General features: G+C 36.4%; 2 long non-coding RNA genes across 2 annotated transcripts in view; one reads left to right on the top strand and one right to left on the bottom strand.

Moving 5' to 3' along the window:
- Positions 1-15,732, top strand: part of LOC140631887 (uncharacterized) — a 114,031-nt gene that overhangs the window by 95,806 nt on the left and 2,493 nt on the right. Inside the window, exon 3 of the long non-coding RNA XR_012029408.1 lies at positions 14,619-14,659. This is a non-coding gene — a long non-coding RNA (uncharacterized lncRNA). The remainder of the gene's footprint in view (positions 1-14,618; positions 14,660-15,732) is intronic.
- The window catches only part of LOC140631886 (uncharacterized), a 158,603-nt gene that overhangs the window by 48,309 nt on the left and 94,562 nt on the right, over positions 1-15,732 (bottom strand). The gene's annotated exons all lie outside the window — the stretch shown is intronic.

The raw sequence follows: 15,732 nt of genomic DNA on the forward strand, positions 1-15,732 counted from the left end.
GTATTATGACCAAATGCTGACAGTTTAGTGTAGGAAAACTACAGTGTGGTTTGAATTAGGCTTCTCTTCCTGACCAGATTTGTAGTTATATCTACTCTCAGGGTAGGATTGTGGATCATCAGAACTCTGTGACTGAGTGAACTGCCTCATCCATATGCCAGACCTCCTGGACACAATAGTTTTTTTTTATAAAAGGTCAAAGGATTAAGGTTGAGATACATTCTCAGTGTCAATGTGAAAAAGTCCAGTCAATTCCCTGAGATGACCAGTGTTAAACTCTTGATATTATCTATATTCTGCTGTCTTTTTTTTTTATTCTGCTGTCTTTAATGGCATCATACTCTGGTTTGGGGGGACGGAAATTCCTTTCCTCTCAATGAGTTAAGAAAAGAATTAATAAAGCACAGAATTACACAAACAACAACAATCTCAGAGGAACTGCCCACTCCAGAATTTTACCCCATTCTGAGTTTCTCCAAATAACATCTCATTATATTACAAAATACTCTGCATTTGTAGTAGTTCATCTCTCTGAAAAGGTTAATAGAAGGTGGATAGGTGGGTCCAAGCTGTATCCAGCATGCTGAATACACCTACTTTTTATGTGAATTTAAGTTATCTCTAGCATTTTCCTCAGTTATAGATACAAAGTCACACAACTGCATCCTTAAGAGTAACTCTAAAATCTATCACTTAAATCTTAAGCACTTGCACATTAGTAATGATCTACAAGAACATGGGACCTCTGGAAGTATCAAGTTCCATATGGGACATATAGTCTTCTCCCTATGCTTATCCCTCCTATTGAACACTGACGGTATTATTGGGTTCTTCAGTAGAACAAGTAATAAATAATCACTGTTTGATTTGGCTCAAATCTGAGAGACTTGAGTAAATTAAGGTAAATATCCATTTGTTCCATTCATTCATTCATTCATTCATTCATTCATTCAACAAATGTCATCCATGCCTGGCCTTTTAAAGTTTCTGACCAGATAAAAACATATGGAAAAAAAATATTTTCAAAGAACTTCACTGGCTTCTCTTGTCAAACCCTTAAATCACTGGTTTGTAACCTTATACAGGAGAAGTCTCACAGATTCCTTAGAGAAACTGTTGAAAGCTATGGGCTTTCCAAAAAATAAAACAAAGTACCTAAGTTCAGACAAACATACAAATGTTTACTTCAAAGATTTTGAGGTGTCCCTAAAATTTACCGAAAGATATGTGCCTTAAAATGACTTCTCTAGGTCAAAATCCTCTGAATTAATAAACTACTTTTAGTCTATATCCAGTCAGTGTCATACTTTCCCTGTCTTCAGTAATCACTTTAACACACACACACACACACACACAACATTCAATAAATTTGCCACTAATTAAGCTCATCACTCTATTGCAGGACAAAATATACATTCTCAATTACTATAATCACCAAGTACAAAAAGTAAGAGTAGTTCCTTTATTTGTAATAGGTTAGATTAACATAAATTTTAGTGTTGAAAGAGTTGTAGAGGCCTTTAAAAACTATTTTAAAGACTAAGTTATGATTTCAGTGATAAATAGTGCAATTTTCCCCCATAAAAGTAAGAAAGTAAGAAACATCAACATAAGTGTACATTGATAGAATCAATCACTCCCCATTTTATGCCTGAAAAAGTAGATCATATCTTACCTGGAACATTTGATTTCATTAATTTCCCCCATCTAATCTAGTGGTACTGCTTCTACTTTCATGGATGTGGCTCAGGCCCAGACTATGTTCCATGACCTGGCTATATAAATAGGAGTCTTGGCTGGGAGATGATTGTTTCTACAGCAGATCAATATCCCACTGCTCCAGTTCATGGAGACTTGGCCCACTTTGTCTCTGCCAGACCTCAGCATTTCTCATCTCTGACATCTTGATTTGGGTACCTGTAAACCTGGGGAAGGACTTTTGGGGAATCCAGGAGTGACAGGCAGAGGCAGATTCTACATGAGTGGTCTAACCATGAAAAGTGTTCATGTCTTGAAATTCCAAAGAAAGGAGCAGTATTTTCCTCTAGCACAGTAAATGATCCTAAATATATCAATTGGCTTTGACAATTTAAATATCCACTAAGTTAATCAATTCTAACATATGAAGACAAGCCTCTTAATGAACATTATCACTGAACCATATATCTCATAGTCTTTTTTTTTTAATTCTTATTTATTTATGATAGTCACACAGAGAGAGAGAGAGGCAAAGACACAGGCAGAGGGAGAAGCAGGCTCCATGCACCGGGAGCCCGACGTGGGATTCGATCCTGGGTCTCCAGGATCGCGCCCTGGGCCAAAGGCAGGCGCCAAACCACTGCGCCACCCAGGGATCCCTATATCTCATAGTCTTAAGGAATTACTATTTTAGGAATGATGATGGTGATTTTTAAGAGGTGTTCTTAACATTTACAAACACATACTAAAACATGTATGAACAAAATGATGTGCTGTCTAGGAGAGCAAATAATCTAGAAAGCAAGAGAATGACGAAGTATAGATGAAATTGTATAGGTCAGAAATTGATAATATGGAAACTATGAGATGCTACTTGGGAGTTTATCACATTCTCTCTCTTTTTACATATTTGAAATTGTTCATAATTAAAAGGGTTTTTTAATAAAAAAAATAAATCACAAAGAAGTAGAAACAATCCAGATGTCCCTCACCTACTTCATGAATGAATAATATGTAGTCTATCCACACAATGGAATACTATTTGGCCATATAAAAAAGAATGAAGTCCCAACATATGCTACAACATGGATGAACCTTGAAAGGATCATGCTACATGAAAGAATCCAGACACAAAGAACCACATGTTGTATGATTCTATACATATGAGATGTCCAGAATAGGCAAAAATCTCTGAAACAAAAATTAGATTAATAACTGCCTAAGGGTAAGGAGGATGTGGGGACTTGGGTGTGATGGCTAAGGAAAGTAGGGCTTTTGGGGGGATTAATGAAAATATTCTTAAATTGGTTGTAGTAGTGCATGCATGCACAACTCTATGGATTTAATAAAAGCCATTGAATTGAACACTTCATAAAGAAGACAAATGGGGAACAATTTAGAAAAAAATTAATATCAACTGTGTTTTTGACAGCATTAAAGAAGTACTATTAATTTTGTTAGAAGGGATAATGGCATGGTAGATATGTACGGACATTTCTTATTATTTTGTAATAGCATACCAAAGTATTTATGGATGTAACATTATGATGTTGCTTTAAAAATCACCTCAAAAATAGTTGAGGCCATGTGGCAAAATCTAAATAGATATTATATCAAAGAAATAGGTATATGGAATCCATTATATATTTCTTATGTATATTTAAAAGATTGCAGGATAAAAACTTAGAAAACAAAAAGAAATCAATGAGATGTGGGAAAGGAGACATTTTGTACCAGAATGGTTATTCTCATGTGAAGATTGCCATCTTCCACAGAATACTAGTTCTGTTAATAATTATTACTTAAATGTTAATAATGATTACTTAAAAAGGGGAAAACATGACCATATAAGTTTGAGAAGCACTATTTTAGAAGACTGTAAGACTTTTAGGCATCCTTACCATGTGAAAAAACAAGATGAGTCTTCAAGATTGAAGATATACTATGTTATCCCAAAAATTATTTTCCACATACATGCTGTTTACTAGATAATAAAAACAGCAAGGCAGGATCATTCTGTAACACAGACTAACATATTTCATAATGATGATGTGTCTTCCTGAAAGCCCAATCCCATACTGGTACCAGTCCTTCCATTTAGAGGCAAGGAACTAATAATTGACCAGTTCAATTTTTCTCAAATACCTCAAATTCCCATTTGTTTGAAAATGTGTCTATGGCCTAGAACAAGCCATTGTCCAGACCAATGGTACAAGGTCGGGATCATATATTGGATATTGCCAAGCTTTACCTCCATTGAATTCCTTAAGTTTTGTCTTGTTACTTACATGTGTTCAATGAGCTGATGTTTTGTGATGTTTTAGGAGTTCTTGGTTTTGGTTGGCCAAATCAGCCATGCTTCAAACTCCAATGTCCCAAGTTATTCCAGTCCTTCAGAGTATACCGTATACCCATGTCATTGATTCATGGAACAAACCTAATGTTGATAGCCCCCTAGAAATTCTATCATCAACTCATGGCAGAAAGTCTCCTGTCAATCAAGGGATGAGAATCTTGAGAGACTATTCTATGAACTACAATTTTGCCTTCAGCTTCCTCCATCTTTTGGTGACCCCCTTAACATTCAAGCCTTTTTGAAGAAGAATCACAGAATCTGAATTGCAAATTAATGCTGCAGTTAACTCAGATGTAATAAAATACATCTAAAACACACTAAATCTTAAGTACATTAGCATTTGCTTCAAGGTGATTCCAAGAATGGATATCAACAATTCACCTTTCACATTAAAACTTAGCATCAACTAAACTGGCTAATCATGGAAAATAATTGTTGAGATCCTCTAGACACACTGTTGTGTTACAGTTTTGAAAGTAACAGGCCTAAAGTTAGACTGCACTTTAAGTTCAGCTTCACTGTGGATTAGCTGTCTAGAATATTTTAGCTAGTCTTTTTAATCTCCAATGATCCTCTGAAAAAGAGAATATAATAGTACCTAATTTTATGACTTTTATGAGGATTAAATGAAATGGTATGGATATTATAAAGTGCTTAAAGTAGTATTTGCATATGGTATATCTAAATGTCAGCTGTCATTATTGGTTTTTTAGATTTCCACATTCATTTTATTTTTCTCAAAAAATAGTAGTCTACAAAACATACTTGGGGATAATATTGATTTAAATAGAATCAACTTCTATCTCTCACATGTGGGTACTAAAAAGTTTATTACTGAAGATGATGAAAGAATGATTAAATTAGGGTCTTCTAAATCCATAGATGAAAGTTGGTAAATTTTTTGAGCTGGCGGCAGAAAAGAAGCCTCCCTTCATTTCATTGACGATCCATAGTGTATCCTGCTAAACAGAATTGGAGTATGTCTCTCTAAGTTTAGTATGTTACTGAAAAGAGCATCACAACCAAATTCCAAGCTACCTTGGCATCAGAATTTCTTTGAATCTGATTATTATCTTAAGCCACATTCCAATGAGTCTAAGGTGTCCTGTGGGGAAAATAATTACTCAATTGCTAGTAGTTGGCAGATATCCCACTTAAAAAAAAAACCACTTTAAACTTGCCTTTGCATTCCTCATTTCAATACCAGTTAAATCAAAAGTGGATTGTGATTAAAATGAAGGCATTTTTATGCACTAGCATTTACTATATACATTTTCTAAATTACATTCTTTTTGGTCTTAGGTTAAGGAAAGGTTCGGTTCTTTAAGTAAGGTTTTTCCTTTCCACGTGAAGTAAATTTTAAAGCTTTCTTTTCCTAGTGAGAAAAGTATAAAAGTTCTACATATGACCCTAAATGACATATGATCCAGCGATGACTTCATTTCTCTTCATTTACAGACTTTATATTCAAGAAACTACTTAAATGTAGAAGACTTATTACTTAAAAACTGACCTCTTTGTTTAAAATGTTCAAAAAAATACAAATTGAGAAAGTACAAGTTTGTTTCAAATTCACAGGCATCAACATAATGATTTGTTTTTAAAGTTAATTTTTTTCAAGAAAAGTCACAATATAACATCTTTAATTTTCAGTCATTCTTAGAGATTTCTAAATATCTTCCTGGGTTGAATTTAGAATATAGTACATAAGTGAAAGTATTGTTTTTTAAAAAAGTTCAAAATATTTTAGTGGTCAACTGTGTATTTAATCTCAGAGAGGCCTAGAGAAAATGAGATCCATGGTTTCTCCCTAGGTTTGCCCACATATTAGTTATATTAGTAGCATTGGTCACAGGGTCTCACAAGGATTCAGTTTCCTTATTTCTAACACAGGGAGATTGGACTAAATGACCTCTAAAGTTCCTTTCAGTGCTATGACCCTATGTTGGAACCAAATAGATTACGGGAAAATCTAAATCACTGTGAACTGAAAGAAATGTGAAGTAAGCTTTTGATAGTAAAATATTGTGAAATACCCAAACTTTATTGAATCAGAATTAGGTTATATTGCAAACGACATCTGGATGTTATTGTTAAGAACCAAGTGCAAAAGGGGAAATCCAAATTATGTTAATGTTACACTGGCTAACATCAGAACCTTGGGAAAAGGAACAATTTAAGAGAAACAAGACAGAAATGGCCCATAAGAAAAGTGTGGTTACTATAAACCAGAGTATATGCAAAGTAGGGGAAATGAAGAAACTCAAGTCAAAGAAACCGACAAAACTCTATCAATATAACCCTTTATAACAATGCTGGACTAATTGATTTTCTAATGTTGCATCTTAAATATAATACAAATCTCTATCTTGATGAAAGTCTACCTGATAGGCATTTCCCAGACAAGAGTTCTCTCTTACAAAATGTTAAATTAGATTTACAGCTGCATTTCTCAGTCTGTTAAACATTTTTATCTACCCTTTCCAGTAAAAACATTTTTAGTGGTTGTGGCTACTAAATGTTCCCAAATTAGCTGGGAACATTCTTGCTGGTGGGGCCTAAATTTTTGCTAAAATTTTCTTTGCTCTCATTTGACAATATTGAAAATCTCTCTTGGGCTATTTTCATACACACATCACTCAAAATTCCACCACAGCAGAATCTTATGAAGTATATACCAAGGCAAAACCTCAAGGTTATGTGAAAGCATAGTAATAATAAAAATAGTGATGGCTAGCGCTCCTATCACTTATTGAGAACTCAAAATATAATGCCGCCATAAGCCCACATACCAAGATGTACCAGGATGGGTGTTATCTCTGTATTCAAGTTGGAGAAATTAAATTGAAGCTCGAATAAGTTAAGTAACTTGGGTAATCAGGGACCTGGCAAGTAGCAGGGCTAGGATGTAAACCCAGGTCTACTAGTTTCTAGAGTCCACACTCATCCACTGTGCCATGCTAGAGTCAACAGAGGCAGGCAGGACATGAAGTCAATATGCATGCAAAATGAGTGTGTAGGCTCATGCTTGAACATAGGCACAAGCCTCTTACTCTGCAGTGAGAGTTCATTGCTTGAATCGACTTCTCATAGAAGTCCATGACACCTCTCCCCCAAAATTAATAACTCCAGCAAGTGAATCTAGCAGATCCTAGCTGAATATCTCACTTGAGGGGAAAAAAGGAGAGAGAGAACTAGATTAGAAGTTCCCTCCAATTACTTCATATATGTTCCCATCTGTACATTTCATATATGCAAAGTACTTTAACATTTACACGGCTTTTTTTTTTCATACTACCAGACCCTTGCTAGATTCTTTAGTCTTGCGCAGAAGGAAGTAGAGACTCAGAGAGCTGGTGACTCATGGAAGAGCTCAGCACAAGTGAAGGCTGAACTCTCTTTCCAGTAAGATCCCTTCAGATCAAGCATGTCATCCCTGGCGATGTGCCATCAGACAAGGCATCCAGGCTCTCAGGGTTTCTGCCCTCTTATTTGAACTGGGTCTTTCAAATTCCCCTTACTTACATCCTAAAATTATTGGGGTCCATGCCACATGCTCTAGAAAATATCAGAGATCAAGAGAAGAATTTTTCCAACCCTTTCTGCTGTCCACCAGGGAAAGGAAGAACTTGAATTTCCATTAGAAAAATTACATTTTAATATGTGTGTATGTGTTTCTTTTTAATAAAAGTAATCTCTTTTTTGCTGTTTAAGAACCAGAGTAATTTTAAAATAATTTCAAAATACTGTCCGCATCCAAAAAAATACTATCTCTCTTCTCAGGCTTCTAAAGTATACAACTATTCAAGAAAACTCTTGTTGCAACAGCCGTCTACAAGACTAAATTGCAGATCCCTAATTTATGAATCTTTGTACTCTCATATTTTTCTGACCTTTTCCACAGTATTTGCTACCTATCTATGTCTTTTAAACCTTGTTCAATTTCCAAAAATAGTCAAATATTTCACTACAAGCTTAAACATGCCAAATATGCACAAATCTTATCAGTTGTTAGTCCAAAAGGAGGGAGCAGAAGGTAATGGGGAGCAATAGAGGGAAGCCTGGATGCATATTGTAGAATCAGGGAGCCTTACTAACTCTTGGAGAGTTGGTAGGGAGAGAATAAGAGAAAGAAAGAGGGACAGGAAGAGAAAGAGAGACAGAACACATTATTCTAGATAACCTAGAGTAGCCTGAGATCACAGCTACCAAGGAAGAAAAACAGGCAGACAATTCCTTCTGAAGCACCTTTTGCTTGGAGTTGTTCTGCCTCCTTTCCTCCATCTATCCTATGGTGCAGAGTGGTGACATTTGCCTTGAGGCAAATGTTCAGGTTTGTGGTTCTATGAAGGCTATGACCATCTGCCTACTTTTCTATTTGTTCTCTAGCCAATTTGTGCAATTAAATCCCTACAGCACTGCTTAGGTAATTTGAAAACCAAGGATCAAAGATACTGCCTCTTGTCCACTGCACATTGCAAAACATCAACCTCCTCCATAAGCTGCCATTCCAGGTTTCCATCTTAAGAAGACAGAGATCAGCTCCTGTGTGGCAAGCTCATGTCAGGGTTCCCCCCTGGTCAGCATAACAGAAACATGACATGGAACATCTTTTTGGCATATGACCTACCCATGACCATTAAACATCTTCACTGGGGGGATATTACTCTTAGATTCATGGCTTTTATGACTCTTGGGCATGCCCTTAATTGGTTTAATTGGCTCTCTTTAAATAAGTGAAAGGCAAAACAGACTAATTTAAATCAAAAAAAAATCCTAATTATTATTTATTAGTAACTAGACTTTATCTTTAAAGCTCTCACTTAAGGTGATACCTCTAATCTCCTTCAATCATGCCCCCTTCTATAGCCCACCACTCAAATATGTCATTCATTTTCCTATATAAACGTCCCTAGATCCTGTTTCCTGTTCCTGGGCTGTTTACAAAAACAGATAAAGGAAATGACTCCTCACATTGTTCTTTTACCCATCTGGCATAGATGTGTCTAAGAATGGAAGTCACAGGTCCCATGGACAGAGAATACAGGAAGGGAGAAAAATGACTTATGATGGTCAAAATGTGGGGTGGTGCAGGAAGATAAGAGAATAAAGTAATCTCTTGCATGAGCCTTGTTCTCAAGGATGATCAAAAACAACCAGCTAATCTTTCCTTCTGCTTGAGTGAAAGACTTGTACTGACATGTGGGAGGAGGCCATTCCTCCTGTAAACGTTCTTGAAATCAAATCAGTCGAAACAAATGTTTATTGAATATTTACTATGTACAAGATTCTATGGATAATTTCACCTTCTGTACTTGAATTAGGTCAGTTTTGGCTATATTTGGTTTACTTTTGCCTTTCTTCCTCTCCGTCTTGATGTTCTAACCTAGAATCTTGCTCAGCGTCTATTTTCCCATTTAATTCTAAGATAACATGTTAACAATTTGCTGTTATTCATCAAGACTTCTTTTCTCACCCATATGTACATTAGGTAGTTATTTACCAAGCTACACACTATGGTTCCTGGCACATCCCTTTTACCAGAAAGCTGATTAAATATGTAAGTCAAGAGTTTTGTGCAAGCCCTCAAAGGACATGTGATTCATTGCCCAAAATATTTTTCTCAAGAATGGCCATAATTCTACAACTTCAAAAATTATAAACTTCTTAATGGTATGACTGTGTTTTGAATTTCACTTCTGCTCTTCATAAGCAGAGGGATATAAGTAAACTAGAAACCCAAAAGATATGTAATAAACAGACTTTATTCATTCTTCTTCAAGACATTATTCTTTCTCAAGAACTGAGTTCATTTTCCCCCTTTCTAAGCTGGTACATAAAAGTGATTTCAATTCAGCCTCATGGCTGGTATTATCTGAGATTTGCCCAAAAAGAGCAGCCTAGCTTCACAAGAGAAAGGGTAAATCTCACTGTGTGTATTATCCACATATATTATATATTACATAAAAATATACATATATAATAAACAAGGAAACAATTGAGAATAAATAAATAACAGCTTTGTGTTGGGATTAGTGAAAAAAAGCACATTAATATGGCAGGCAGTAGAGCTATAAGACAGAAAATGAAAAGAATCAGTGATAGACAAAACCCACACAGAGTATATTCACTACCTCCCTATGAGTTTAATATGAGCAGAGACTCAGGCCCAGAGTTAAATGAGATAATACATGTAAAGTGTTTGGAACAGCACCTAGCACATAGTAAGTGTTTGGTAGAGCTTTCTTATTACTATCGGTTTTGGTGTGCTTACTATGTGCTTGGCACTATGAGGTGTTGGGGATACAATGAAGAACAAAGCCCACTGGGAAGCAGTACTCACAAAGCTCATAGTATAATGAGAAAAATAAACAGGAAACAAATATACAAGTTTTCCTTCCTTCCCAAAAGTAGAACATCCTCTGAAAACTTTCTTAGCCAAAATGGTGTAAAGCAAAGAAGGAATTACCATTAATTTATGTGAAAAAAAATGCTAAGCATTCTGAGACCCCAAAAATAACCTCTCTTGGGCTTTTCAGATGCCTCAGGACACATTTTGTTAACAGATACATGAAATAAATCAAGGTAGAGCACAGATGCTCACAGATAGTTGAAAGCTATGGTGGTTGGATGCTGAGATCCTGAGTGTAGTTCCCTGAGAAGGATCTTGGTGGAGCCACCCTTGCTGCTCGGAGCATGAAGCCTATAGAAGGACTTGCTGCAAAATAAACACCAAATGCTATTTTTACTTTTTTCCTTTTTTCATAAAAGTGAAAATCCTCAGGGTGTCTTGGTGACTCAGTCAGTTAAACATCCAACTCTTAATTTTGGCTCAGATCATGAGATGGGGCTGCGTGGGGCTCCACACTGGCCATGGAGCCTGCTTGAGATACTCTCTTTCCCTCTCCCTTTGCCCCTTCTCACCATCATCCCCTCAATCAAATAAATAAATAAAGTAAGTAAGTAAGTGAAAATGCTCTTCAGATTTCTTTTAGTTAGTGAGAATATGTGCTAATGTAGATTTTTTTTGGTAAAAGTGAAATGGCATAACATGAACTTTAGGAAAGGTTGGGGTGGAGGGATTTCTGTATATATAAATGAAAATTTTCAAATTCTGACAGGTCATATAATGGAAACAGAATACTGAGAGAAAAAAATAATGCGTGGGTGAGAGGCAAAGGAAAGTCTGAAGAGGAGACATTTACATTGGTTTGGGGACCTCAGCTGGGAAAATGTCTTCTACTCATGATCACTTTGTGGTCCTTCTCCAAAGAAAAGAAAAATCTGTCTTCTCTACTTTAATTGTACCATCAAAGTTACCCACGAGCTCTATTCCCCTTAGTTACATTTCTGTGTAAAGCAAGCTTAGTTCTCAGCCATCCCTGTATTTTTTTTCTAACTAGTGATTAAGTGCTATGGCTTTTGGCATCAGACAAATCTGGGTTAAAATCCCACTTATGAGCTGTGTGCCTCTAGCCATTTTCTTCATCTGTAAAAATGTGAAAAGTAAAAGCGCCTCCTTCAGAGAGATGGAGTGAGATAAATAAAATACTTTATGTAATGCCATTATCACAGTTCCTGACACAGGGTAAGTGCTCAATAAAGAGAGACTATAATAAGAATTCAAAATTTTAGATTATTCATAACATTTTAGTGGGTTTGTTATTGAACAACCAAGGTCCCATTCACCCTCGGCATTATTCCTGATTATATCTATTTCACCTGCATCAATCCAACCTCCTCCAAAAAAAAAAGAGCTCAGAACTCTTATAAGTAAATATTCTTCAATTTGCTTAGTTATGAACTTAATTTGTGGACACCTCAAGGAGCTATGTAAATCTCGTCTGTTTTTTTTTTTTTATGTGGATGTCAGTCTCCCCAATATCACCAAGTAGTTGCTGGTCACTAGAACAATCCATGCTGTTTTTCACAGAAATGCTAACGTTTCCCAAAGCAAAGCCTGTAAAAAAGCAGGGAAAAGGGATCAATCTCTCTGCCAACTACTTTCCAGCTTCTTCCAGTTTTGTTAGAATGACAACTAACGTACTCCTTCTTTTACATTTTTTTCTTAAAAAACATGGATAAGCATTTGCATTTTAAAAAGTGGCAATTATCACTGTGAGGCATGTGGATTCAAAGCCAACATCCACTCTTGCCATATTTCACAGAGTGCCTGAAGGCCTTCGGTCCCCTTTTACAGTGCATATAGATTTACCCTCAGACAGTCCTAGAGTGTTCTACAATGACTGTGACAAATTAACTTTTTTACAAATTGTCAAAAATATTGTCCAGTGCTATGATCCCAAAAGATCTAAGTGATACCTTTACCAACAAGAGTTCTTCAGCTCTCTGAACTTATCAGGGTTTTTTAGTTCTACTTTCTTATTCAATCTTCCCAGTTCTGTGGAGAATGGCAGCTGTTATAGTCCCAATTTACACATGGAAAGAAACCAAAATCTAGAGCATTTAGAGAATTTCCAAAAGCCACTATCAATAATATTTATTATTTACAAGTCACTCATTAACAGGCCATCTGAAAGAGCTTAGCCTGGAAATGTCTCCTCATTTTGATGAAATAGTAAGGAAATGTTTTCAATCAATGTTCAGTTGGGATATGCGCTCACAAAGAAAAAAAAACGACAACACTTACAGTATGTACAACAGTGTAGTCCTCAGAACTGTTGATTTTGTCTGGTCTGGACAACCCACTGGATTAATGTATGGAGATAAAGAAACCTAGAACACAGGTGTAATACTCTCCCACATGAGGTATATTCCCAAATGCAAGATCTGTCTCCATTCTAGAAAGTCCCACCCCTTGAGCCTAGCTGACTGTTTCATAAATCCATGTTTCTCATCACAGGAGCAGCTAGGTGAGACATTGTGACCACTTCAAAGCAGAATCACCACTTCATGACATCGCTAAACACATGCCCTTTTGCCTCTTGGCCATTAGAAGGGACAGAAATTTTCAAATCTACCAGAAGAGACTATACGATCTTTAATCACAGAAGCCTTCCTTTAAAAATAGAAACTTGTAGTTCTTTTCCATCACCATGAATGGGGGATGTTTAAAAAATGCTATAGAACAACAAATCACAGCCTGCCATCTATTTTTGTAAATAAAGTTTTATCAGAACATGGTCATTCCATTGATTTACGGTTTTCTATGACTCTCCTGCTGCAGTGAAAGACCGTATGGCCACAAAGCCTAAAACATTTACTACCTGGCCTTTTATTTAAAAAGTTTGCTGATCCCTGCTATACAATGTGGTCCCAAAGTTTGAGGCAGAATGAAATCCTGCTTTAAAAATCACAGGATCCAAAGTCAGTATTCTGTTTAAAGCCTGGTTCTGCTGTGGAGTAAGTGAAACCTTATGTAAGGTAACCAACTTCTCTGGGCCTCAGTGTCCTCATCTGTAAAACAGGAAGATTAATAGCATCTACCTAAGAGAAGTGCAGAAAAGATTAATTGAGATAATACATCTAAAGGGTTTCAAATATTGCTTGGCATAAAACATCTTTATTAGTATCACGTTGGCAACAGCTGTATAAACTGAACAGAAAAGCTTCAGCTGAGTTGTAAATGGCACTTAAACATGCTTGTAAGAATTTCCAAGATTCATCGCTGTGTTATACAAAGGGGATTCTCAGCTTATTTCCAGTGACAAGCAATAGGCTGACATAAATGACAGCTTAGGAACACAGCCATTTTATATCCTTCCCTCACTCTATCCCCAAACCATTGCTTTTGATTTCAATAGCTTATGTCTACATATGTCATACATTAGTCTGTACTCAGACATTCAGACTTCAAATTATTTGATCTTCAAACTTGTCATTCTTCATGTATTTTGTCTTCATCTCATCTCCCCTGGCTTTTTTTTTATGCATAACACTCATTCCTTAATACTGATTTTACAACACCCACAAATTCTATAGGTTATGGGGGATGTCAGGGAGGAGAACCCCCACACTTCTACTTAAGCCAATGAGACTCACAAGACAGTATGCCAAAATCCCTAGAAAGATTATTTAAAATACAGGTCTCACCCCCACAGACTCTTATGTTACAGGGCTGGGATAATTCTAGAAAAATGCTTTAGTAGAACACAACACAGCTGATTCTTAACACTGGATCATACTCTGAAAAGCACTCACCTACTCCTCCCCTTTCTTCTACTTATCAGGGGAGTGGCTCTTTGAAGTCAGTACATGCATCACCATGTCCCATGTTTTCTCTCTGAAAACCTGGCTTGTATATATTGAGGGCTGGCAAGGTGGGAGTGAGGTTAGTATTTTTATGGGCCTACATTGGTCCCAACTGTATAGCATGAATGAACTTCCTGAAAACAGAATTTTGTGTCTGTATGTAAGGACAGTATAGATTTTCTGAGATGCATAATGATGCATACCACATGGCAGAGGGTAAAATTAAGCTCATAAGACTTTTCAGCTCTATTTGATACTTTGGAACATGAGGGTCCTTATAGATTAATTTAAACTATCTGGTTGAACTATCTGCTGTGGTAATAACATTCAATTTTTTTTTCTACTTTGCCAGTTTTTATTCGCAACTCCAAGTTTTGGGAAAACCATCTCAAGGTAAAGGCTGGTTTTTAAAATCATTCTGCTCCTACTACCCATTCCCCCACCCACAACAATGGAATGACTTATTAGTAATATGCTGAGGGCGTACAGCTCCACCAGGATTTACTTCCTGTTTCTACTTGGACTGGTTTAGTATTAGTTTCCAATGTTCTGAAATTGCACGTCAGAATTTATTTGAAAACATAATAATTTGGAAATGGATATCTTGCTAATTGGAGCATCTGTCTCTAGCTACAGCTCTTTTCTTCTTTTTTGTAACATCTTGATTTATAACGATCATCTCACCTTTGCAGATATCGTAGTATTTAGGAATAATGCTCAACCCTGTTCTGTCTCTGGAATAACATAAAGTCATCCTGGGTTATGCTATTATTCTACTACCTACGAATTATCTCTGTGCTTCGTTCCCTATCGGTTTGGTTTTTTGCCAAAGTGGTGATTTATGTTTGCTTGCTTCTAGACTATATAATTGCAATGCTTTCATATACAGACTAACTGATTAGACTCTGCACAGAAAGAAGGGAATACAGTTCACTTAATCAAGTGTGTTACACACAATTCCCCATTTCCTTAGGCTTTCTCACGTTTCCCTTTGCTGAGGTGGGATACAGAAGCCATACCACTAAAGTCAAGACCCTGACAATTTCCAAAAGTGTCTGTGAAACTTATAGAACTTAGGCTTCTAGAATTAAAAGTACCATTTACATCAGCAAAAGAGCTGCTATTTTGATCATGGGAAGTTTCCTCCAAATAGGTGTATAAACCAGAGCTGATTTTGCTTTTGCTCTTAGTTTTCTTTCAGACCTCATTGAGTTTCAACATGATGTATACAAACAACCTTATCCTTCTGGAGTCAGGCCCTTTGGATTGCCCTGCTTGAAGGAATGATGGTCCTGGAGAAGAGTTTCTCACACGGTTTAACATTTCTCCCCATGCAGCTGACCTTAATCCCTGGCCAATAACCAGCATCCCTTTGGGCACCTTTTATTTTTAATTTTTATTTAAAGATTTTATTTATTTATTCATGAGAGAGAATGAGACAGAGAAGCACAGACACAGGCAGAGGG

Source organism: Canis lupus, chromosome 4 (assembly GCF_048164855.1).
Source record: "Canis lupus baileyi chromosome 4, mCanLup2.hap1, whole genome shotgun sequence".
Lineage (NCBI taxonomy): Eukaryota > Metazoa > Chordata > Mammalia > Carnivora > Canidae > Canis > Canis lupus.